Here is a 13,554-nt window from a genome sequence, read left to right as displayed (position 1 = left end):
TAACGAGTCCACAGCTACCACAGGGACCAAGACCACGAGGTCTTCTGGCCACTCTGCTCAAGCGTCTTCTGTTTCGTCAGTACCCTCCACTTCCTTATTCAACACCACTAATAAGACACTGGCACACAGAATCCAGAAAGGGCTAGGAAGGAACTAGCTGTCAGTCACTCCCTCAACCAAAAAGTGATGTGCTCAAAAGAGAAACTTAGTGAAATGAAAATAACCAGGTTTAAAATCTAGTTCTGCCATCGGCTACTTGTATGAACTTAGAGAAATTATTTAACCTCTCAAAGCTCATTTGTTTGTGGTGATCATAACAACACTTACCTCACAGGGTTTTGGTGTAAATATTAAGGGAGATAATGTCTGGCATATAGTAAGTGTTCAATAAATGGCAGACTGGCTGGTAGGCTGAGTGAGAAAACATGTGAGGTGCTTAGCACAGAACCTGGTTCAGAAGGGATCATCAAGAAATGCCTCCCTCTCTCGCAACGGTGGAAAAACTGTACAGACTACAGAAACTACTCCCTCGCCCCGCGTGGCTGCGCACACTGTGTCACACTTACCATTTAGGTGACTGAAGTTTCCTGTCAATGCTTCTGGCTGCTCCCCTGATGCTTGCTGTCGTGGACACAGTCACGCACTACACTGCAATGGCAGCTGCCTCTTGACCTGGAGAGAATATAAATAGAAGGGCAGAGATAGGTAAAATGTGAATCGCACAAGACTGGGCTGAGCCTGTCTCCCTCCTCAGGGAAGAAGGGGCATCTGGCTCTGGAAACTTCCCCTTTCCTATCGGATGGCATGGTCTCAAGACTACACTGTCATTCCTGAAATTAACAAACCTATACATTCCCCAATGGTCTAAACATTCATATGACAGCTTACATCCAGAAGGGATCTCAGAAATCTAGTTCAATGCCCTCATTTTAAGGAAGGAAACTAAACTTGGAAAGAGTGAGTCACACAGCTGCTTAGGGCTGAAGCTGGGATTCCACTAAAAATCAGATGTTCTGCAATATGGGCAAGGAAAAAAACCCAAACATCTGTGGAGTATCCACCACACCCTGGACAATATGTTTTATGTTTTACACCAGACAATACCACAATAATGTTACTCCCTTATAGACAAAGAATCTAAATTTCAACAAGACAAGTGACTTGTCCAACATCTTAGTTGTGAGTGAAAGAGACTTTAAATCCAAGACTGTCCAATTACAAAAGTCATGTCACCATGCTGACTCTCATTGGGGTACCTTCTAGACTTGGTTCTCAAAACAGCCCTGAACCAGCCAATATCAATCAGAACAAAAACAGAGCCTCTTGAACTTTCCTGGTGGCCCAGTGGTTAAGAATCGGCCTGCCAAGGCGGGGGACACGGGCTTGATCCCACATGCCTTGGGGCCAGTAAGCCCATGCGCGGCAACTACTGAGCCCGCCCACTGAGCTACTGAAGCCCATGTGTCCTAGGGCCCACGCTCCACAAAGAGAAGCCACTGCAAGGAGAAGGCTGGGCACCAAAACTAGCGAGCTGCCCCTACTCACAACTAGAGAAAGTCCGTGCAGCAGCCAAGACCCAGAGCAGCCAAATAGAAAATAAAACAAAATTTAAAAAATAGAGCCTCTCTGTCTGCAAACTTTACCCCCAGTTTTGTAACAAACCTTCTACAAGAGAGTTGAAAAGCCTCCTAACCCACTGAATCTTACCCCAACTCTGGAGAAGAGTAAACGAAGGTGGAAGATCTAGGTTAAACATCTGTCGATCCCGGTCTTAAGGAAGAATGGAAAGATGGCTTCTAAGCTAGTGGCAAGCTTAGAGGTTTCCGTACGTGGTCCTGCACCCATGGCACCTCCTTTCATCACAGCTGCCCATCCCTCCCTTGCATACCCCCACAGACCACCCTGTGACCTCCCTGTGACCTCCCTGCAAGGTTGCTGCTGCTGCTGCGTCGATTTAGTCGTGTCCGACTCTGTGCGACCCCCATAGACGGCAGCCCACCAGGCTTCCCGTCCCTGGGACTCTCCAGGCAAGAACACTGGAGTGGGTTGCCATTTCCTTCTCCAATGCATGAAAGTGAAAAGTGAAAGTGAAGTCGCTCAGTCATGCCCGACTCTAGCGACCCCGAGGATTGCAGCCTACCAGGCTCCTCCGTCCATGGGATTTTCAAAAGTACTGGAGTGGGGTGCCATTGCCTTCTCCTGTTGCTAGGTCCCCTTTAATCCAATTTCCACACCTCTACTACCAACCCCATAACACATTCACATATACAGAATCTGCCTGTACCTCCATCCTCCTGGGGAGAAAGGCTAGAATAAAGATGGAGTAGTAATAAAATGATAGCTTTTCCCAAATGGCCTTTAAAAAGACGAAGGCTTGAAGTCTCAAGCCAATAAGACCTAAGAGAGAATTACTGATAAGCGATGAACACAGCTAGAAAAGAAGAAGAAAAAGGACCTGTACTAAGGGCAGCACCCGAGGGACGGCTTGGGCGGGCAGGCTTCAAAAAAAGAATCAATCTAAGCAGATTAAGTGTGGTTGCTATTCAAACAGCAGGACTGGCCCACAGACCTTCGGTCCTGCCCCCTCCACCCTTTTTACACACATACACATCCCTTCCTTTGCATAGCCTAGAACCTTTCCTACATAAAAATTCTAAACTCCAAGAAATGGCCACATAAATCTGGTCTGTCACCCCCATGGTCTCTGCAGCCCTAACAGTGGCAGCAGCGCCTCTACTGAAGCCGCTGCCCCACCTCCAGCCAAAGCTGCTGGCCTATTAATAAAGCCTGGGAGCCCGTCTCTTCAGGACAGGATAGCATACCCTGCCAAAAAGCAAGCAAACAGGAACTCCAGATGATCCTCATTTGTTTTCCACTGACACAGTCTCTCTCCTTATTTCTAAGGGCAAATGATTTCTTTCCTTTGCTCCTGAATGTCACTTACTTCTTGCATCCTCGGTGTACTGGTCCTCTGTCCCCAGAAACAAAGGATAACTGTAAACATCCTCCAACTCTTCAGCGCTGCCTCTTCAGAGCCTTTCGGCCCTGACAGATCTCGCCACGCCACTTGCCCGAGGCACTTCTTCTGGTGCTTTGTGCTGTTCCTGTTGGTGCTAATGGTGGTGGTTCTGCGTGCACGCGCTATCTGTCTAGGAAAGGAGATAAAAGGGCCCTTACAGATCACGCGGAGTCCAACTGCCTCATCTCCCAGAGAAGAGGAGTCCAGCAAAGGAGAAGAAACCGGCCCAAGGTAGCAAAGCTGGCTGAAGTGAACACATTGAGTCCACCTGAGATAATTAACAAGCCACAGAAAGGAAACGCATCAGTCCATCCTCATTTGATTGCTGAACGTAAAGTTCTCTTACTCTCTGGGCTCAGACCTAGGTTGCGGTGACATGACTAAAGGCACCAGGTCAGAACCGTGGGTAAACGCAGGGCCCGCTGTAGTATTAGTAACTGCGTCAGGGGAATGGTGACGCTGGAGTCAGCCAGCACACCAGGCACGCTTGCTCCTTCTGTGGCAAAACCAGGACGAAGAGCCGGTCTGTGGGCCACTCGCCCTGTGCTTCTGCGCGAAGCTGTAGCTGGTGCTGTGATGTGCGGACCTACAACACTATTCCCGCTGTCCCGGTACAGCCAGCATCAGAAGCCTGAAGGGACCGAAGGGCCAGGAGAAGCACCACCACCTGAAATGCTGCTGACCTATAATACATGAGTTAATCCACGCAACAACAAAACTCTCTTAAGTGTGTATCACCTCTGTCCCCAAACACTTTAATAATGGCTAAAATGCCAGTGGGGAGTTCTGCTTCCAGTACACTCCTGTCATGGGCAAACAACCAAACACTCTGAACACAATACAAAAAGAAAGGACTATCTGAAGTGCACAGTGGCCAGCAGCAGAATTTAGAGAGTTGAAAACTGGAAGAAAGGACTGGCAGGGCATGAATTCCCCATTTTTGGAGCTTTGACTTGAGGGCTGTCCAGCTGAAGTTCCAATTAAAAATCAAACCCAAGGCTTTCTGTTCATGGGAACCGGAGGACAGGGAGACCAGGGCAGCCGCAGACAACGAGAAGAAGACAGCCAGACATGGAGAGCCCAGGTTCTGCCTGATGCTCTGCCCAGCCTCCAGCTGACCCTGAACCACAGCTGCATGGGGCAGAATCCAAGGACCTCCGCTAAGGACAAAAGGACCGGGCTGAGACGCGCACAGCCACCCGCCACACGTGAGACAGAATGTGCAACTGAAGTCTGCCCAAGGCACCTGCCTGCCGAAATAAACACAGCAATGGAAATCAGCCTCTATAACATAACATTCACATGCATCCATGTCAAGGACACAATCCGAATCACACGAAGAACTAAAAGAAGTAAACCCATCTGCAAGAGTTAGAAAACAACAACAGCAAATCCACAGAGGCCAACACTAAGATGACCCAGATGTTGGGATCATCAAACAAGGATAGTAAAGCAGCTATTGTAACAGCTATTAAAAGCAGAGAAATTGGTGGTGGCGGGGGGAGGGGGGCCAGGGATGGGGGGTGGAAATTTTAGAATAGAAATGCAGGATCGGAAATTTTAAAGTTCTCTGAATGAGTGGGCTTAAGAAGAGAATGGAGATTATACAGAAAAGACTCGATGAAACTTGTAGGTCAACAGAAATTATTCAAACTGAAATAAATGGGTCATCCACAGTCTCTAGAAAATTCACCCTCAGGCCTTTCACCTAAGTGTATGCGGTGATTACTTTCTGTTATCAGAAAAACAGGTTATCAGAGAGAACCAGAATGACTAAGGATCACAGAGAAACCATTACCTGCAATTCTTTGGACCATCTACTAATTAACCTCCTGTGGCCTTTCAAACATAAGCAAAGAAGAAAGTATAAAGGTGGAGAATGAGAAGGCAGGGGAAAAAATGTAAACCTGAGACAACCATACTATTCAAAGTCCTAAGATTCAAATCTAATGCTCCACTGTCTGTACTGAGAAGCCAGGAGATAGTCATGTTTTCCCCTATAACTGCTGAGGTGGCATTCTCAGGATTATTAGTGAAAAAAGTCAGGAGGGATTTTAACCTTTCTCTGCCCTGTGTGGTCTCTTCAACAAAATCCAACCTAGGAAACAGGCTCCTAGCAGGATGGGGTGGGACCAATCAAACGGCAGTCGGGGAGCTGAAGAGAGCAACTTGGCGACAGCCAGCGACAGCCAGCCTCGTGCCAGCACCCCACTGAGGTCATCGCGTTGGAGTTCAGCTGCAAGACTTGTCAGCTTCCGTAAGCCCTGCCCTCCTACCTGGGCCACCTGCCCGCAGGGAAGAGAGTCCAGTGCAAGTGCTCTGTTCTCAAGCGCTGTGATTAATTCTTAAATTGTGTTAATAACAGAGATTTCAACACTTATCTCTGATGGAGGATAATGTCTGCTCGAATTATCTCTACTCGAATAATGTCTTTCCTTTTCTGCTCCTCCCAGGATAACTTATTACTCCTGAAACTCTTAAGATGAGAAGAAGATACTCTCTTATCCTCCATATGACAGATGAGCAAACAGACTGAGAGCTGTGTGACCCTTTTAGGAGACCTTTTAGGAAACAGAGACAGGACTAGTATCTAGTAATCCCACCTCTGAGCTACAGGGTTTTTCTTCAGTTCACTAAAGAAGCTTTGCCCAACAAAGGGTCAAAAATACAGACTGGAATTGAAAAGAAAGGTCTTAGGCTCTTAAGACCTTATTACTAACAAACAACTGGTAAGACTAGCTTGCGATTAGCATTTCTGTTTAAATGCAGGCCCTCGAGAATGCCACCTGGCTCTTCTGCTTCCTTCCCTAACTAGTAGGTTATAATTGAGACTAGGCCTCCTTGCAATTAGCCCATGTTTGTGGGGTTTAGCAACCGAACCACATGCCTGAAATTGTTGGTTAGTCACCTGCTTTAACAAAGTTGGCTGCTTCAGAAGAACATGCTGGCTGCCTTTAACCTCTAGAAGTCTATCATTAGGGTATCAAGGAGCCATAAGGACTGTAACAAGTAATGGCAAATGGGCTTCCCTGGTGGCTCAGTGGTAAAGAACCTGCCTGCCAATGCAGGAGATGCAGGTTTGATCCCTGGGTTGGGAAGATCCCCTGGAGAAGGAAATGGCAACCCACACCAGTATTTTTGCCTGAGAAACCCCATGGACTGAAGGAGCCTGACGGACTACAGTCCATGGGGTCACAAAGAGTTGGATGTGACTGAGCAACTAAACAACAACGGTGAATGTAGTTAGACAGCAAGTCACAGAAACCACCCTAAGAAGCAAGGAACCCAATGCTTCTGTCACCTAATTTAATCCTCACAGTAACCCTATCAGGAAAATACCATCATGCTTATTTTATAAATGAGAGGAAATTAAAGGTTCAAAGTCATGGAGCTAATAAGTGGTAACTGATAAGTGGAGTCTCACCTAGCTATTTCTGTCCCAAAATTTGCTTTCTCCTCTCCTTTATAACTCTCTAAGCAATCAGCTCTCAGATCTCACCCAAAGAAAAGTCAGTCCTGATCCACAGTCCAAATGTCACAAACCTTCATGAGGTTGATGGGTACTTTGTTCATTCATTCAAATATTGGCTGGTAATGCATTAGGCTCTGGGGCAAGCACTGGGAATAAAACAGTGAGTAGAAACAGATTGTCTTCAAGGCATTTACTGTTTAATACGATACTTTTCTAAGTTCTGACTGGACTTTGCAACCCCATGGACTGTAGCTCACCAGGCTCCTCTGTCCATGGGATTCTTCAGACAAGAACACTGGAATGGGTTTCCATGCCCTCCTCCAGAAGATCTTCTCAACCCAGGGATCAAACCCATGTCCCTTATGACTCCTGTCATGACAGGCAGATTCTTTACCACTAGCACCACCTGGGAAGCCCAGAAAGTTCTTCCTTCCCACACTGGGAGTCAAACCCTGGCCGTCTAGGTGAAAACCAAGAATCCTAACTGCTAGACCATGTGGGACAGGACTAAAGAATCATATAAAATACAAAATACATGAAATACCATTAATAGAAAGTGACCCGCTGGCCTAGGTCTACAAAAGCTCCAACCAGGGTGAGAACGTTCCAAGTAGAAGAGGGAGCACAGTGAGCTAGCGGAACTAAAGTAAGTCGATGTAACCAAAGAGGGAGAAACATTAAATACAAGAGACGCAATGAGGCGGGAGACATTTGGAGAGAGTCCTATCATGTAGGCCCCTGGAGCCCAAATTATGGGTTTGCGTCTTTATCCAAACAGCTTAAGTCATCTAAGTGTTAAAAAGAGATAACTTTTGAAATATGTACACATTTCAAGAAGATCACTTTGACTTCAGTATGAACAACAGATGGAAGGAGGTAAAGATGGTGCCAAGAGATCAGAAAGGAGGCGGGTCCTGTGGTCCAGAAGCAGCAGTAACAGGGCACATCACTGATGCCCCAGCGCACCCGCGATGTACCAGGCCCTGCTCGCCTGGTACATACCATTTATATCAACGAACTTAATCCTCACAGCAACTCTGTGAAACAGATACTATATTCAGTACTAAACAGATACGACTTGATTTAAGGTTAAGTAACGTAACGGAATTACACCCCTCCCCGTTGTGCCCTCACTTCCCTCACGGCTGGTCCTGTGCATTCCTTCTTCATATTCAACCAGTAAAACTTCAGCCCTTGTTAAACCAAATTAACAACCTCTCCAGGCCAACACCAAAGCATCTAAATTATAACCTAACTTGTATCTCTAGAGAAAATATAACCATATTGACTGATAAGATTTTAAATTGATCACCACAAATTTCCAACAATTTTCTCTCAAAGCTGCCAGCAATCCTGCTACATTTCCCTTAGTAGGTTCACTTTTCTACTCCCCAAGATGATTCACATCTTTTTTCCTTCCCGATAAACCTCCAGCCCCCAGCAGCTAATAACCCTGTCACCAAGAGGAAACATTCAGTAGTATCCAGTTCACTATGTTCTTTATCTGATATGCATGTATCCTTGCTGAAATGGAACTTTTGTTAAATACAGGTTGACATCAAGGTGGCTCCCCAGTCAAATCTGAAACAGTATCAAAACCAAGAAGCAACAGTCAGACCATCATTTTTCTAACTTCAGATCTAACCACACACCAGCATTCTGCTTCCCCTACTGTGATAATGAAGAGTCTCCACTGGTATATAAAGTACAACCTTTCATACCTACTATGGCTCTAGTTTCCTCTTAGCTTCATATACAGTTATCCCTACTCCCTCTTACATCATTGTTTTCTCTCTTTAAAGATTCGCGTCCACCAGCATACAAACATGCTCAAGAAATTAGCTACTTGAAGTCTGATCCACAAACTTGGCACTGGCTCACAAACTGTTACCAGGATGATGTCATTGTTCAGTCGTTCAGTCACGTCCACCTCTTTGCGACCCCATGACTGCAGCACACCAAGCATCACCATCTCCCAGAACTTGCTCAAACATATGTCCACTGAGTCAGTGATGCCATCCAATCATCCTGTCCTCTGTCGTCCCCTTCTCCTTCTGCCTTCAATCTTTCCCAGCATCAGGGTCTTTTCCAATGAGTCAGCTCTTTGCATCAGGTGGCCAAAGTCCTGGAGCTTCAGCTTCAACATCAGTCCCTCTAATATTTATTCAGGATTGATTTCCTTTAGGATTGACAACTTTGATCTCCTTGCAGTCCAAGGGACTCTCCCACACCACAGTTGAAAAGCATCGATTCCCTGGCACTCAGCTTCATTATGGCCCGACTCTCACATGCATGCATGACACTGGAATAACCATTTCATGACACTGGAATAACCATTTGACTATTTCTGTACCACTCCAGGTACAGCAATTGAGAGGCCGGATGTAGACGTTTGTGCGGCAACGTGACACTGCTGTGACATCCAAGCACACGATCCGTGGGCTTCTCAAATGGTAGACCAGTAAGGGTATTGGTGAGCTCAAATAGTGAGTCATGTGTGAAGTGAGCTATGTACAGATCATACACAGTACTACCATATATGGCTTCCCTGGAGGCTCAGATGGTAGAGTCCGCCTGCAATGCAGGAGACCTGGCTTTGATCCCTGGGTTGGGAAAATCCCCTGAAGAAGGAACTAGCAACCCACTCCCAGTAGTCTTCCCTGGAGAATCCCATGGACAGAGGAGCCTGGCAGGCTACAGTCCCCGGGGTCGCAAAGAGTCGGACACAACCAAGCGACTAGCACTTTTACTTGCACACTTTCAGGTCCGAGGCCACATTTGAGAAGCAAGATTCTAGAATTTCTGATCTTAAAAAACAAGACCAAAAAAAAAAAAAAAAAAAAGAATAAACTCTCTCTCGAGCTCACTTCCTCCACCACTCCAGCTCCAATGTCTCTTCTCTTGAAAGGTTGTCTACACTCTCTGTTCCTCCTCTCTCCTCCTCTCAGTTCACTCCAGTCTTCTATCCTCAGCACACCAGACTGTTCATAAGGGTCAAAGGCCTCAATGTTGCCAAATTCTAGACCATCTCTTTGACGTCTAAACAGCATTAACACAAATAACCACTCTTTCGCCATCAAAACACTTTCTTCCTTAATTGCAGGACAGCATACTTTCCTGAACTTCTGCCTACTCCACTGCCTCGCTGTCACTCATTTTTGTTGGCTCCTCCTCTACTCGACAAGCGCCGGTCCTGGGCCTCTTTATCTGCAACCTCATTTCTTTGGGTAACCTCATCCAGTCCCAGCACTTTTGAAGCCCAATGGCTGCAAAAGCTTTCCTCAGCAGTGACCGCCCCCCACCCCAAACTCCAGTAGCATATCCAACAAGTTACCTGACATCTCTACCCAGACATCTAATCAACATCAAATCCACAGTCTCATGTATTTTTTAAATTTACTGAAAACTTTTATATGTGGAATTAGCCAGCTCAGTTTAGATGATCCCAATTTTGTTGGCAACAGCCAAAGCACCATAGTCAGAAGCCAATCAAACAAATGGCTTCTCTCCATCAGGCCTGATCGGGGTGTTGACCTTAGTCGCATCAGTGTCCTAGAGCTTCTCACAGCCGTTTAGTTTGGTGCTGGTTGGTCCCGACATCCACAGTGAACACCAGTGTGTTGCTGTCTTCTATCTTCTCCATGGCTGATTTGGGGGAGGGGGTGGGGAGAGATTTGATGATGGCATAGTGAGTGGTCAAGTTTGTTCCTCCAAGGGGCGGCTCTTCCAAGAACATTTGGGCTGCCTCCTTAGCTGCAGTGTTTTGGGCCACTGGAAGGTGGGCAACGTCTGGATCTTCTATTTTTGTGGTTGTAGACACCTTTTAACACTGCTTTCTTGGCCTTAAAAGCCCTTGCTTTGGCTTTGGAAGGGGCAGGGGCTTCCTTCTTCACCTTTGGTGCCATTTTTGTGAAAAGCTTCTTATACTCTTGTTGGTCTTCACTGTCCACTCTTCTCTCCCCAACGCCATTCCTCTTTCCCCATCTCAGTTCACAGCCACACCATCCACCCAACTGTCCAGGCCAAACACCTGGAATCATCCTGGATTCTTCTTTCCCTCACGTGCCACATGCAAATCCACCACCAAGTCCCATCAACTCTACTTTCAGATTTTCTGGAGTCTGTCCCTCTACCCTCTACACTCCAAATAAGCACTCTGGTCCAAACACCTAGACTCTGACCCTACCAACTGCAATAGCCTTTCCTTAAGTCTCCCTGCTACTGGCTGTCCCCATTCACCAAATAATGGTGAATTAAATTTCTAAAAATTTAATCAGATCAAGACTCTAATCTCTAATGGCTTTCCCTTTCACTTAGTATAATACAAAGTCCTCACCACGGCCTACAAGACCCTACATAATCTGGCCCCTACATCTCCGACCTCATCGCCCACCAGGTTCCCCCTCACTTTCTGTTCCTTGCACACACATTGTACATTCTCGTCTTAGGGCCTCTGCACTGTTCCCTTCCCTTTGTACAGCTAGCTCCTTTTAGTCACTGAAGAGTCAGCTTAAATTTCACCACCTCTGTGAAGACTTGACCAGCCGATTTAAAGTAGCTCTCACCCTCTAACCTATCACCCTAGTTATCCTCACCTTAACACTCAACCCTATCTGACACTTTGTCTATTTGTTTATTGCTTGTCTCTTCCTCCCCACCCCTACCATCGCCTTCTGTTAGCCCTTCACGGTATCCCCAAGGTCTAGAACAGAGACTGACTGACAATAAATCAGCACAGGGAAGTGATCTAGGCTGGAGACATGCGTTTATGAGTCATGTGTAAGAGGTGTGGCTACTAAAGTCAATGGGGCAGATGATATCGCCCAGGGAGAGTGTCCACTACAAGGAGAGAGGAGGGCCTGGGACAGCAGAGCATTTAATAGCTGAGGAATGGAGGATGCGCCTGCAAAAACAACGAGGAAGACAGTAAGTCACTGGAGCCAAGAGAAGAGAGGGTTTGTTTCCGGAAAAGCTGGGTGGTCAACAGTGTCATCTTGACTGAGAAAATTAAAGACGGAAAGTGTCTGTTGAATTCAGCTTCATGGAGAACATCAGTGACCTTAGTAAGAGGTGTTGCACTGAAATGATAAGCGCAGAAGCCAGACCGGAGCTGAGTGAGTAGAGAGAGGCAGTGAGTATAGACAACTTTTTTTGAAAAGTTTGGCTATTTGAAAGCAAAGGTGATGGATTAAAGAGAATGTGGGGCTGAGGAAGAAGAGTTGTTCTGCTTCTGTTTAAAGAGTTGCTTTGCTTTGTTTCTTGTGTCACTCGTCCAAGCAGCACCGCTGCATTCACACGCTGCAAGTCACCCAGAAGTTTCACGCCCTCACACCCAGCTCAGGACACCGCCTAAATGAAACTTTGGACTGGTTCCTAAATGCACAGAGTCTCTAGAAGTTTTTGTTTACATGTACATCTCATCTGCGCTTCTATATTCTTTCACTAAGTGCTGTCAGGAACAGAATACTGGGCTTTCTTACTAAAAGGCCTGCGTTTAAAAGGTTTTCTGCTGCCATTTTAACTTCAAGGCACAACTGGGGGTCATTATTTCTACCCCAACAAGAAGTCTGTTTCCATTCTATAGCCCCGAGAGCACTTCCCTTTGTCTTTCTTCCACACTCCCTCTCCACCCTGCCTGCTCCCCAGGCAACACACTATAATGGGAAGAGCACACTTAGTCTTAGGAGCTGGGAATCTGGGTTCCCACTATAATTCAGTCTCCTATCAGGTCAGGGGCTAAATCTCATGATCTTAGTTGTTTTCAAGTGGATACAGAAATGATAATATCCAAACTTCATGGCAGTGTTTGTTGTAAGAGTTATATAAGTGCCTAAGCACACAGGCCTAGCATCAAATACATGCTGCTAAGTCGCTTCAGTCGTGTCCGACTCTGTGTGACCCCCTAGATGGCAGCCCATGAGGCCCCCCGTCCCTGGGATTCTCCAGGCAAGAACACTGGAATGGGTTGCCATTTCCTTCTCCAATGCATGAAAGTGAAGACGCTCAGTCGTATCTGACTCTTAGTGACCCCATGGACTGCAGCCTACCAGGCTCCTGCATCCATGGGATTTTCCAGGCAAGAGTACGGGAGTGGGGTACCTTCGCCTTCTCCGAAATACATGCTACAAATGTTAATTCAATTTTCTTCTCATTAGCATTCTGATTAAACCTTACATCCCCTGCCCAAGTTCATTTAGTTTCTCTTTTCCTCTGTCTATGCGCACCAAGAAAAGGAGAAGAAGCTTGAGAAATTTACTTGCCCAGTTCCAACCTAAAGAGTTTTAAAGTAGTACTAAAAAAGGTGGGTGGGTGGGGCCAGAGGTGTAACCAAGCAACATCTAAAAGGGCAGGGAGGATCCCTGAGTGAGAAGAAACAGGTCAGGCTCCCTGCCAGGGTCTCCCATGACCCCCTCCAAGCTCCTTCTTGCAGTTGAGGCTGTGTCTCTGTATCATGCTCTTTTAGTAAGTCATGCCTGCCAACAAGTCTCAAGCCAATGCCTTCAGTATTAAAAACAAAACACTCATATACACACACTGGGATGTACAGAAGGTGATGGGATCCTAGGTCCTAGTCTTTCTCCAATTTATTAGTTCTGGACCCTTGTAGAGAATTATTCTAATTCTCTTACTCAGAAAAACTTTACTCAAAGTTTCCTCATTTGTTAAGACAGAAACAACAATCTGCCATGCCTACAAGAGTGGCAGTATCACACTCGACAGTGCATGTGACAGTGCTCTGCACGCCTAACACGCGGTTACTGGATACGACAGGTCCACAAAGCAGTTAGAGCTTACCTTTGGCCAGGTTAGGTGTAAGTCTGACTGACAACGTCCCCAGTTCCGGTGTACTCTGTTCTATGACCCAAGGCTACCTATCTCCAACCCAAGTCCCTCTGTCCCTGGCACCTGAAAAACCTATATTCTTTCTAAATCCACATGATTCCCTTATCTTAGCAAGGTTTCTTGAACTTCTCTGACTAAATTGCTCCATGTCCCCAAAAAGGTAAAGACATTAGACTTGATCTCAAATGGCTTGGATATTCTAAGCCACTCCATCTTATCT

The 13,554-nt window shown here is 46.3% G+C and overlaps 1 protein-coding gene and 1 pseudogene across 6 annotated transcripts in view; both read right to left on the bottom strand.

The window, feature by feature from the left end:
• The window catches only part of LUZP1 (leucine zipper protein 1), a 102,615-nt gene that overhangs the window by 29,178 nt on the left and 59,883 nt on the right, over positions 1 to 13,554 (bottom strand). For 4 of the 6 annotated variants that reach the window (XM_006056549.4, XM_006056547.4, XM_006056551.4 and 1 more), the window contains exons 2-3: positions 2,945 to 3,149; positions 567 to 672 (exon numbers count right to left, since the gene is read on the bottom strand). The gene's annotated coding sequence lies outside the window, so the exon portion shown is untranslated. The remainder of the gene's footprint in view (positions 1 to 566; positions 673 to 2,944; positions 3,150 to 13,554) is intronic. The other 2 variants (XM_006056548.4, XM_006056550.4) reach the window with 2 other exon arrangements.
• On the bottom strand, positions 8,616 to 12,462 carry LOC123465477 (annotated as a pseudogene).

This window comes from Bubalus bubalis, chromosome 2 (assembly GCF_019923935.1).
Source record: "Bubalus bubalis isolate 160015118507 breed Murrah chromosome 2, NDDB_SH_1, whole genome shotgun sequence".
Lineage (NCBI taxonomy): Eukaryota > Metazoa > Chordata > Mammalia > Artiodactyla > Bovidae > Bubalus > Bubalus bubalis.
This window is presented reverse-complemented; position numbering and strand designations above follow the sequence as displayed.